At 42.3% G+C, this 12,682-nt stretch overlaps 1 pseudogene; it reads left to right on the top strand.

The window, feature by feature from the left end:
- Positions 1-1,203: 1,203 nt before the first annotated feature.
- On the top strand, positions 1,204-2,707 carry LOC114634105 (annotated as a pseudogene).
- The last annotated feature ends 9,975 nt before the right edge of the window (positions 2,708-12,682 follow it).

The raw sequence follows: 12,682 nt of genomic DNA, 5'->3' as shown, positions 1-12,682 counted from the left end.
CCTAAGCATATATGGTCATGTTTCTGGCAATGTAGAAGTTATATTGCACACCTCCTTTTGGATCTCTAGACTGCTTTTGGCAACTTTTGAGTCACACAGCATCCTGATTTCATCCCCTGTTCTGTTCTGTTTGAGCTTACTCTACTGAGCTCTTTCAGGATACTTCCTTTATCCTCTCTTTCCTTTCTTTTTGCTCCCATTCTGTAGGTTGTCTCCTTCTTTGATTGGTTGTCTCCTTTGCTCTGTACAAGCTCTTTAGTTTGATGTGATCTCATCCTTCAAAATTGTTTCTCTGTTTTTATAATTGTCAGCTAATTACAGCATTTCTCCCATCCCTTTCACCTATGAAATCCAATATGCCCATTCTTGCTCTCCTTCAAAGCCATAGCCAATTTTAATAACAATTGTTACTTAATGTATATATTTTCTTGTATATACACATATATTTCCAAATATAGCCTGCTAAATACAATATGTCTTAAGTAATATTCTCTAAAATGAACCATTTATGACAGGTATTTATAATAAATAATTATCCCTTAATTTTGTTTCATCCCTAATGAAAGATTATGATCTTCTTGGAGCCAGGGTTTCTGAGGTTTGAACCATGATAGGGTCACCCATCAGATCATGGTGAAATCATGTAGGACTCTGGGAAAACTTTCCAATTGCACCAGCATGCTGGGATCTTACCTGGCATTTTATGAGCTATTCTTTCTAGGATGTTTTCTTAGCTCCAGTTTGGTGTTTCTCACTGGTGAGACTTCATTGCTGTTTTCTTGTGATTATTAAATGCTGAGAGAAAGGAGAAGATACATAAAGCTATCAGTAACCCCTCCATCCCCCCCCCCCCACACACAAAGACTGTGATAAAACCACTCTAGCTCCTTTGAATGAATTCTCAAGAAAGAAAGAAGTCTTCAAAGATATCGCATATCTTTTTTTAACTTTAAACAAAATTTTATGACACAAAGGTTGTCACATAATTGAACACTTCTCTACCTTGTACGCAATCATTCCCACCCTTCACAGAAAGGCTGCTTCTGAACTTCTCTTGTGGTGACAGTCCGGATGCTAACAGAACAGTTGAGATGCCTCAGTGGTTTATGTTGAAAGCAGGACACTGGTATATGGCTCTTGCATCCAGCATCAGGAATGTACAAATGTCTTTATTCAAAAATACAAAATAAATTATCTGTAGGCATGGACAATGAAAGCAGTAAACAACCAGTAACTGATGGTCACAGCGATCAGCCAGCCTTCTCTTCAGTCATTTTCTTTAGGTAACTTCTCTGAAGTTATCAGTAAGGAACCCGCTTTGAGCTTCCTGTCACAGTTCATTGATAAGGGCAAAGCACTATTCTGGAAGTTAGAACATGCCACCTCCCATCACCGTCCTATCCCACCCATTGCACTCATTCCAGGATCCTTCTCATCTTTAGGAATTTCTGTCACTACAGCTTCTGCTGCAGTTGGCAAGGAGGCCACCCCAGCAGCATCCAGTAAAGCAGTTCTTGCAACCTTTCTTGGATCAATGATTCCCTTTTCTGCCACGTTCACAAAATCCCCACGCATGGCATCATAACCACCTTGTGAGAAAATCTGCAGAGTTTTCTCAACTATTAAAGATAATTTCAACACCTGAATTCTTAGCAATCATCACTGTAGGAATTTTAAGTGCTCTTTTAATAATTTCTATATATATTTTCTGATCTTCATTAGCAGGCTTTAAAGAATTGAAGGCTGGGATGCACCAACTACCTAGTCTTTTGCCAGATGAGAACAGCGTCCCAGGCTCTGGCTCCTCATCTCACTCGGGCCTATGACAAAGATGTAAAATTTGGTGTGGATGCTCGAACCTTAAGGCTTCAAGGTGTAGACCTTTTAGCCGACGCTGTAGCTGTTATGGGCCCAAAGGGACGAACAGTGATTACTGAACACAGGTGGAGAAGTCCAAAAGTAACAGATGGGATCACTGTCACAAAGTCAATCGATTGAAGGATAAATACAAAAATATCAGAGCTAAACTTGTTCAGGATGTTGCCAATAACACAAACAAAGAGGCTGGGGATGCCTCCACCACTTCCACTGTTCTGGCATGATCTATTGCCAAGGAGGGCTTTGAGAAGATCAGCAAAAGGGCCAATCCAGTGGAAATCCAGAGAGGTGTGATGTTGGTCGTCGACGCTGTAATTGCTGAACTTAAGAAACAATCTAAACCTGTAACAAGCCCTGAAGAAATAGCTCAGGTTGCTACAATTTCTGCAAATGGAGGCAAAGACACTGGACACATCATTTCTGATCCAATGAAAAAGGTTGGAAGAAAAGGTGTCGTCACAGTGAAGAATGGAAGAGCCCTGAATGATGAGCTAGAAATTATTGAAGGCATGAAGTTTGATAGAGGAGATATTTCCCTGTATTTTATTAACACATTGAAAGGTCAAAAATGTGAATTCCAAGATGACTATCTTTTGTTGAGTGAAAGAAAATTTCTAGTGTCCAGTCCATTGTACCTGCTCTTGAAATTGCTAAAGCACATTGGAAGACCTTGGTCATAATTGCTGAAGATGTTGATGGAAAAGCCCTAAGCACACTGGTTTTGAACAGGCTAAAAGCTGGTCTTCAGATTGTAACAGTCAAAGCTCCAGGGTTTGGGGACAGTAGGAAGAACCAGCTTAAAGATATCTCATATCTTAACAGAAACTAGTTTTTTTCCAGCTCAGCTCTTGAGCTGCTCTACTCACAAAAGTCACTGGAAACTTCCTGAGGAACTGTCTCCTGTAGATTCCTCTCTATAGAAGAAGAGATAGAAACAGTGTTGTAAGCCATCTGAGAACAACGAGGAGCCGGGCACCAGCAGGCAACCAACTGACCACTTGCCCTGAGCCCTTAGCTGTCTAGGAATCCTTTAGCCCATTTACACAGCCTCCCCTGGGAATCCCAAGAGATCAGTTAAGTGAATGTTAGAACTGGGCTATCCCTAGCTGCTTGCATCCAATAATAAGACATCCATTCTTGAAACTCTAGCAATAATGCCCAGGGCTTGCCAGAGATGTGGCCATTTTCTAGAACACACAGATGTTTACAGCATGTATGGCTTGGAAATTAATCACCTGTTATCCTGAATGTGTTTCTAATAAGACATTGTTTCCCCTGGGAACACCACAAAGGCAAAATGATTGGATAGGGACCACAGGTCTGTCGCCTTTTTCTCCGTCTGAGTACTGTCAGCAGGGACTTTGCAGTGTCAGATTCAATTTAGGACACCATGAAGCTCCAAACACATGTGCAGTGCTGGGTCAGCCAGAGACACAAGCCTGTATGTGTGAGCATGCTATAGAGGGTCACGCACCTCATCATTCTCTCTTCGAAATAAAGCAGTTTCTGACGCCTTCTTGGATAACTTCCTTGTGACACAATGATCCCAAGGATCCTGCACAGAACTGCCATTCTCGGTTTGTAACAATAAAGTTCCTACTACTTCCCACAGCTGATGGTGTTGGAAGTACCCTCATAAACAACAGAGGAGTGCAGCTTCCTTGGGAACGTGTATCCCAGTTACCCTTTGTAGGAGCATAATTCCTTCCTTGGGATAGATGCTGTAGCACCACTGGACACATCAACCCCAAAACATAGTCCCGATGACACCTTAGAGATGGAACTCTGAGCAAGATCTGGTTAGAATTTAAAAAAAAAAAATCACCCAGATTATCCAAAATTACAGCAATCAGACGCTGGTGAGGAAGATGAATGGGATATGCTGAGCAGAAACCACTTAAACGCCACGCGACTCCACGATGAAAATCTGCACAACTGTTTCTGTTTAAAACTAATAAAGGTAAACACAAGACGCCCGTCCCTTCCTATCAAATTCATTACTTTGAGCGACAAAATGACAAAATGATTAGCAGTTAATAAGGCCTCGGCTTAGAAGATTGACTGACATCGCATTCCTCATTTAATTTCCGTTTCTCTGAGCTTTTTCCCCTCTTCCTTCCAGCACGGAGGGAATTAACATTATCACATCAAAGGCTTGCCTTTAAATGGGGAGAAAAATCGTTTAAAAGGACACAGGCGGTGATTATTCAAACTAGGATATTTGCACCTCGTACGTATAAACCATATCATGGTACAACTTCATTTCACTCAAATTGCTGTCAGTCACTAATAGAAGAAATTTGCTTTCGTTTTATCAGCATCATTGTGAGGCGTCGGGTGGGGGAGGGGAGCTAAATGTGAGATCTGATAAGAAGCCTAGGAACACAGAGCCTCATCACGTGATAAGATGCGGGCGCTTCCCAAAGGAAGGAGCAATATGCAAATCTCCCCCTCCCTCTCTCACTCCCCTGACTTCTCTGGGTTCTTTGTTTTTACTCCAGTTCTCTTCTTCCTCTCAAACACTGGAAACCTAGAGATGTGATTGGCCACTTTTGGGTCAGGGTGTAGTTATAAGAAGTTGGCAGAGTCCTGGGCTCCTGTCCTGCTGCTAGGGAGCTGTCCCTGGGGAGTAATAGGGATGTGTGGGATGGGGCACTCCATTGACTTGGCAATAAAACTTTATCCTTGAAATAAAGGGTGCTTGGCTTATTGTATACCATGGAAGGACAGGTCATGTCTTAACACTGTCTAGGTTTTATCTGAACCAAAGTCTACCTTGTTCCGGGAAGGGAAGAGAGGAAGGACCATGCTGCTGTGGCTATGGTAACTCTCATTTTCATAGGTAACTTCTCAAGTCTGTTCTTTAAAACATCCCATTTCATAGGGAGGTAAACCAAGGCTTAGAAATTTTAACAGCGTTGTGTTAGTATTTTATCTTCTATCCTTTCCAGCATCAGTAGGCAAATGATTTACAACCTGACTTAACACCTGAAAAAGTGTATCTTTTCTTTGGAACACTTGAATTGGTGAGTGAAATTACCAGGGTCCTAGTTTTGACATAGCCAATGACAGAACTGAGGTTTGCCTTGACAGCTGTTGTACAGCCCCCCTCTAACTGCAGGTATGTTTCAGCTTCCGGGAAAAACAGTTGGCTTGTCAGAAGTTTATTCTAACTGCTTTTTTTTTTTAAATGAGAAGCGTGTAACTTGACTGCAGGCAGAGAAGGTGCCCCGGTGCTCCTTGAGAAGGAAGTGGCTCTCTGTGGGAGTGAGGCAACAGGAAGGGTAGAAGCAGCAGCAGCACAGAGCTTGGCTACCAAGGATCCAGGTGGATTGAATCAAGCGAGTCCCCAGGGAGGGCAGAAGGCAAACAATAAAATAATATCAGAACAGAGTGGCCCGTGTCAACAGGCTTGAAGACAAGCCTTGTTAATTCAGGGAACTGCAGAGTTAAATTAGCGCAGGCCCTGGTGAAAGCAGAGGTACATATTGTCCCGGTGAGATAAATTTCCCTGCCTGCCCTGATACACTGGCCAGTGACAGGTTACCACAGAGAGGAGTTCAGTAAAATGTCCAACTCATAGGGAATTTTAAAAATTTATAAGGCTTCCTCTCAATGGAGGGTCAAGTTCAGTGGGCAAGGGAAAGCTCCGTGATAGCTCAAGGGATTATTCATGGATTAGCAATTCAACAAGTTAGTATTTTAAAGTTAAAGCACTTATATCTTCTCAGTTAAATTTTAAATCTGAAGAACAGATCAAAACCTCCCGTCCCCTTTTCTGGTGCAGCTCTCATTGTAGGACAGTGTACTGAGTGAAGGAATAAGGGAAGGCAGCTGCCATCTTTAGTGAATCTGCATACACATAGCACCAAGCACACAGTGAAATGTGCCACACCCGGGATAGCAGTCAGTAGCCTCTTGGTTCTGCAGACTCAGCAGATAGACTTCTGGTTTGATGACATTCTGATTTGGTGACATTTTCCTGGTTTCGTCTGGTTAGCTAACATTGTCTGGACAGTAGTAAATGTGCCTTTCTATGATGCTTGTGTTTTCTAGGGTAACATATCCACCCCCGTGCAAACACCCCCAGGATACAGAGACACTGAGTAGCCATGCTGCCTCAGCATAATATCTAGTTTCACAGGAATAGTCTTGAACCTACAGCATTAACCCATCGATCTGAAATGTCCTGCCTTGCTCTGGGATCTGGGCCTGATGATGTGGGGCCACAGAGAACCTGCATGGAACCCATCATAAACACAACAGACGTGGCAAAGGCAGAGGCGGCCAGGCTTCAACTTGTCTACTGCAGTTTTGTCAGGACTACAGCGACAGCATGATGCTTGATGACAATCTCTGCCCTGTGCCAGTCATTTCCGGGGGGAAAAAGTCAACAGTGTTCATTAAAATAAAAATTAAAAAAATAATAATAAATATAAAGTAATCAACAGTGTTTCTTAAAATAGAAATGAAATTAAAGTAAATACAATAAAAAATAAAAAACTAAAATAGTCAACAGTGTTTCTTAAGATAAAAACAAAATTAAAGAAAGTAAATATAAGAGAAAATAATAAAAATAAAATAGTCAACAGTGTTTCCTGAAATAAAATAATAAAATAAAACAAAAGTAATGAAAATAAAAATGATTAGTAAAATAAAAATAAAGTTTTAAAAATTAATAATTAAATTCAATCATTATTGGTTATCAAGAAGAATTTCAAACAAACTCTAGTTTATTTGGTGTTTATTATTTGGGGGTCAAACTGCATCACTCAAAAGATCCTCAATCCAGGATAGATTTATGAAATAATTAACTGGGTAGAGTTTGGGAGAACACTTTGTAAAGCTAACCCAGTGGGCAAATCAGCTCATCCAACGGAACGAAGTGGAACGCCAGAAGATTGGTTGGAGATGGAGAGATGATGGGTTTGGGCCTGTGGTGCCAGCCGTTGTGCACTTGTGCTATGCACCTGTGTACTTGTGTGCAGTGGAACCCCAGCTTGGAGTGAGCCAAGCAGTGGTCAGTGGGCAGCATAGACGTGGGCAGAAGTTGACCCAGCACAGTGGGAAAGGAAAGCAGCGGCGGCAAAGTGGGACGCTGGTGAGGAATGGAAGCCTTTGTATTAAAAGAAGGTAATTATACAAGGGAGTAGATTCGGGGCGGTCCCTTTTCTACATGTGTGTGCTGCAGGTGAGTCATACTCACCTCTCTCACTCTCACTGATCCGTTCTCCATTTAACAATTCATCTCCCTTCGACTTCTACCCTGTTTGTGGATTTTCTTTTTTCCTGATTCAGGTGGTTGGGATGCCTTGGGTCCGTCTGTCCGATCAGGAGGAATGATCTAGGAAAGACGGTGATGCAGATGGAGACAGGGTAAAGGCAGGAAGAAGCTTTCAGTGACTGAGATACATTCCTAACACGGAAGCCCACACAGATACTCCAGGATACTCCCCTGGACACATATCCTCATGGAGAAGTGCCCACACTGGGGAACTTATGCTTCCCGTAGAAACAGAACATTGTTCTTCATATGCCTTGGAAGGGACAGGGGTATGAACAAAGGGCCGACTGGACATTTGGCCGGGTCCAAGCAGTCAGTGTGACCTTAGCACCATTAATAACTTATGTGGGAGAAAAGCAATTGTGGCCAGATATCAGAGGCAGGAAAAGCCTGAGGGGAGGGGTTATCGTCCAGTCAGATACAAGAAAACACAGCGATAACTGCATTGATAACCCTTCAGCACTTAAAATATTAAACTGGAACGTGTGGAGCAGCCACGTCAACCTTTCGGAGAACAGATACCAACAAATTAAAATCTGAAAGGCACAGACTCCTGAAGATGATAGATACCCAGAGAAGGAATTAGTGTACCAGTCACAGAAGCCTCAACTGCTCTAAATCTTTCAGACTTCCTAGTTCATACCTTCAACCCCATAGCTCCTTGTCAGTTTGCTAATCTTATTCCTGGTTGGGACAAGAATTCCTAAGTAAGAAATGCCCTATTGTCATCTGTCCTCACTATCAACTCTGCATCACTAGAACTTCAGAAAACCATCCTGGGTCATGGAGCCTAGATGCGTTCGTTCATCAGGAATCAATTAGAAGCTGCTGATTGAAGGCTGCTTTTTTTTTTTTTTTTTAACTTTACCTAATTCCAGGAGCCCTGCTTTTTCTGTTTCCATTAGCTACTTTTTTTTTTCTTCTGACTTTTCAGGATTGCAGGTCATCTTTCTGTGGGCTCCAAGGACCAGGCTGTTTTCCCCCACCACCTAGAGTTTTCCCCCTGGAATAATGGGGGCACTTCTGAGTCTTTTAAGCTACCATGTCTGGCCTCTGGGTATCTGGCCTGTTAAATGAATCATATTTGTTTATTGCTCTTACTTGGAGCAGTACAGCCTCTCTGGCAAAGGCTGGCATTTCTACTACTGGTTTCCTTCTATTACCTGATGGGAAGTCTGATCCTCAAGCTCATAGCCAGAGCCATTCTGCACATTCTTCATTCTTCCTTCCACAGAACTTACTGTCTACACTCACTTTAGCTTCTACAGGTACATGTCAGTTTGTCATAACTAGCTCTTAGCCTAAACCAACCGTTCACGTAGGCTTATTTGGGGGAATTCACATTGTGCTTGGGTGCAGTGGGTTCAACTCATTTCCCATTGTCTGACTCTGCCTCGGATATCAAGTTTTACATTCTAAATATTGAATACATCAAATGAAATTTAAATGGCGGTAAATGTCAAATATGACATCTTAAATCATCAGGGAACATGTTCATTCTCAAACACAAGTGCTGTGTGGGCAAATGTTTAATAGGAAATTATAGATAGGAAAAGACCAATATTCCCTAGGAGGGTGATGGCTATCCCTAGTAGAACCTAGATAGCCCATCACCTATATGCTCCTGGAAGATGCTCCATATCCATTAAATATTTTAATCCCTGTTTTCATTCTCACATTAGACCATTTCTGATCTTTTCCCCATCAACAAGGCCAGGGAGATTGCCTAAGATGGAAAGGCTCCTCTGTAATTGATGCTGATCTAGAAGTTAACCAGACAGTGGTAAACTCATAACAGCCCACGAGACAAGCATACTGATGTGCACACTACAGATGACAACATAGAAGGAGTCAGACTTTTCCGTAGGCTGCAACAAGATGAGGGCAATGGTGGACATCTACTTGTGTGACCTTCTAGTGGTACTGCCTTCAGCTGTGGTTATAAACCACAATTCATGGGGAACTCTTATCCAGAAAGGGTGGTCAAGATAATCCACTGCCTAGGGCTGTCAGGCTGTTCACTAACCCAGCAGTAGGCTTGAACAGTGCTCTTGAGTTCTCGTTTCTGTTTTAAGTCCAGACACTTTGTATGGGTCCATACAATTGGCATTTATTAATTGACAATTGTTTATCCGCTGGGAATCCATACTGAGAAGAGAATGTGTTATTAAAGTGTGATTACTATCCAACGGGTTCGTGTAATGTCATATGAAGACATGTGTGCTGTACTATGCAAATCCTCAGCTGGGTCCATGCAGAAGAGAATACATATCTAACACAGGTGAAAGGGGGTCACTGGGGAAAACTAGTGGGAGGAGGATTCCAATACAGCGGCTGTCTAGGTGAAAATGGCGAGGTTCTAACAGCTGGATTATGAATACTGACATGAGGACCGCAGCACTTTTCAGTCTTTCAGCATCACACAGTTTTGTGAGGTCCAAAAGCCACAGGAGGAGACTCTTCAGTCAGGCAGCATCATCTGATCTGTAGAGTTGAGAAAGAGGACCACAGTTGATAGCAAGGGGCAAAGAATGAGTTTAACTGCTGAGCCGAGAAGTGGTGGCTATGTGCTGGCTGTGATGGACTTGTAGGCTGTGGGCTAGTGGAGACAATACGAATAGATTTTCTTCTTGCAACAGTCTCTCAGCACTCTTTAACTGAGCTTCAGTAGAGGCAGAATGTGAACACACAAGTACACAGCATATATGCATGCATAAGTAGTTTATTCCACAAGTGCACATACATGTGCACAGTCCTGTGAGCACAGGCCTGTACAGATACATAAGCTGGTTACAAGAGTGTGTGAAGAAACTGAATGAAAGATCTCTTAGTCCCTGAGAGTTTCAAGTAGAGTTTCTGAATACCTCTATGACAGTTATCCAGGATAAAGGCTGTCCTAAGAAGAGGGAGGAAGAGAAGGAGGAGATTGTGTCGTCCTTCAATCAGGTTGAAGAGAATAAAAAGACATGGCCAGCTTCGTCCCAACAGCTGACTCCTGGCTTCTGCATTCGTTTCTTTATAGGGTGAGTTCTCATTTTCTCATTGATTCAGCAACCCAAGAACACCAGAGCTGAGCTTTGAAACAACCACAATTGCCTTCTTTATGTCTTTTTTTTTGTCCACATGAAATTACCGCCCAGCTCAAAATTGTCAGAGCCTATAAGCCCTAAAGTAATTTTTTTTCAAAAGTAATAAACTATTATGAGTGGGAAGAAGGGATCCCACTCAAATCCCTCCCAGAGTTGCCTCTGCAAAGCTCCACTCCCATAATTGTACCTTGTTTTAAATTCATATGTATTCATTTCATAAATATGGTCTATATTTTATACTGATAAATTTATCAATAGGAAAAAAGATACTGCAGGAAGATATAAAAAATTGCCTGCCAAAATAATGATTTATGCTGGTTTTGAAGCTTCCTCTCTATTATTCATGTGCGTAAGACATTTTTTTCCCATTTTGACATTTACTTCACATTATAAAAATGTGCTCCTGTATGCCAATGTCTTCATTTGAATAGCAGGAAAGAGCGAAGCATGAGTGTTGGCATCCTGGTCTGACAATCTCTGGCAGATGCAGACCTATCATCATTGCTCACCAGCAGGATGAACTAAGGGTAAGGGGGGGGTAGTGCCACCCATACATTGAGAAGGGTAAGTTTCCACACGCTGCAGGCTGTGGGGGCCAGAGAGCAATGTACACCCCCAAGAAGGGCTGATAGGAAGCAAGGTTACTTCTTTTACTGATGAGGTAGTTTTTATTTGGAAGGTCAAAAGCAATCTGTTGTCATTAATATTAACCTCAGAGGTGAAATCACTTTAGCACTGACAAACAAACTGAGGAGAGAGGAACTATATAGGCAGATCTCTGAGGAATCCACCTGTGTCTCCTCATCTGTTTTCCAACAATAGGCACCAAGCAGTGGGACAAAGTTAAATCAAGAGAATTCTTACAGGGTGCCTAGAATGCTCCCAGACGGTGGAGTCTTAGATAAGGGATAGTGTGATGATTTGTACATGCTCAGCCCAGGGAGGGACACTATTAGAGAGTGTGGCCCTGTTCGAGTAGGTGTGGCCTTGTTGGAGTAGGTGTGTCATTGTGGCTTTAAGACCTTCATCCTAGCTGCCTGGAAGTCAGTATTCTGTTAGCAGCCTTCAGAAGATGAAGATGTAGAACTCTCAATTCCTCCTTAATCATGCCTTCCTGCCTGCTGCCATATTCCTTGATGATAATGGATGAAACCTCTGAACCTGTAAGCCATCCCCAATTAAATGTCCTTTATAAGACTTGCCTTGGTCAGGGTGTCTGCTCAGAGCAGTAAAACCCTAACTAAGGCAGATAGTAAATGGCTGCCCAGCAGGATCCATGTTGAAGCAGAAGAGGTATCATGGAAGAAATAGATATCTATAGGGAAATTCACTAATGTGGATCCTGAAGTGAGAGAAGCATCCTCCAGCTGCAAAGGGCCAGATGCATGCTGGGACACATGCTGGGAGTTTATGTGGAGCCTCCCTACATACTTGCAAATCTCCGACTGGAGCTCTACCATACCAGAAGCTCCAGTTTGTGCATGCATCCCCAGTAGGCTCATTTTTACAAACACTTACCCTTAGAAGTACATGTTGGCATGAGTGATAAGGTGGATCATAGCCTATTACATCTCCATAAAGGACCCCATGCTGCCCCAAAATTGTGTCAAGCATCAGGACTCTGTCTTGAGTCTTCTTTCTCTGGATTTTGCAGAAGCCTCAACTTGCATGGATGGCATTCATACACTGTGTCTCTTTGGGGTTCACACAGCCTGAAGGCTTGAGTCAGATACTCTTGTTTTTATTGTTGGCTCTCTAGGTAGGCATCACAGGAGAGAGACCTCAGTTTCTGAAAGTTATCAGCTGTTTTCCCCATCTACAAGGGCCTTCTCTCTCATGATCCTAGATCTAGACCATTTACAGAACCAGATCTACAAGAATCCCAGTCCCTCCGGTGAAATGAGTTCATATGAAGAGTATCAGTGTAGCTCTTGATACTCTAAGATATCTTATTTAGACACATGTCACAAGTTCACCTGTCATGAATGAGCACTGTCTACCTCTTTCTACAGTACACTGTGACTTTTTATTTATTTATTTATTTATTTATTTATGTTTTTATCAACAGGGCTATGATATATTGTCCCTTTATGCTCTATCTTAGCCATAAGAGTTGTTTCTGTATATTTGTCCACACAAGTGTCTCTTGCTCACCCCCTCCTGGCTACCTCCTAATCCTGACTCATGTTCACACTTGACTTGTGTTTGATCTGTAATGTTGTCCATAAGGAGATCAAGTCTTTTCATCACACATGACCATCATAATTAAATAATCTCTTGTCCTCTATTCATCTGTATAACGCCCTGCCTCATGCCTGGAATATAGCCTACTATATGGCTTCCATTCCAGTGGAAGTACACGCTTTACACACAGCTATTGATTGATTAATGTTTCACAACAGGAAACATACCAGTTTAGCCAATCATACAC

The sequence above is a fragment of the Grammomys surdaster genome, unplaced genomic scaffold, assembly GCF_004785775.1.
Source record: "Grammomys surdaster isolate TR1022 unplaced genomic scaffold, NIH_TR_1.0 843, whole genome shotgun sequence".
Classification (NCBI taxonomy): domain Eukaryota; kingdom Metazoa; phylum Chordata; class Mammalia; order Rodentia; family Muridae; genus Grammomys; species Grammomys surdaster.
The sequence above is the reverse complement of the archived record's forward strand: the minus strand, read 5'-3'. Positions and strand labels throughout refer to the sequence as shown.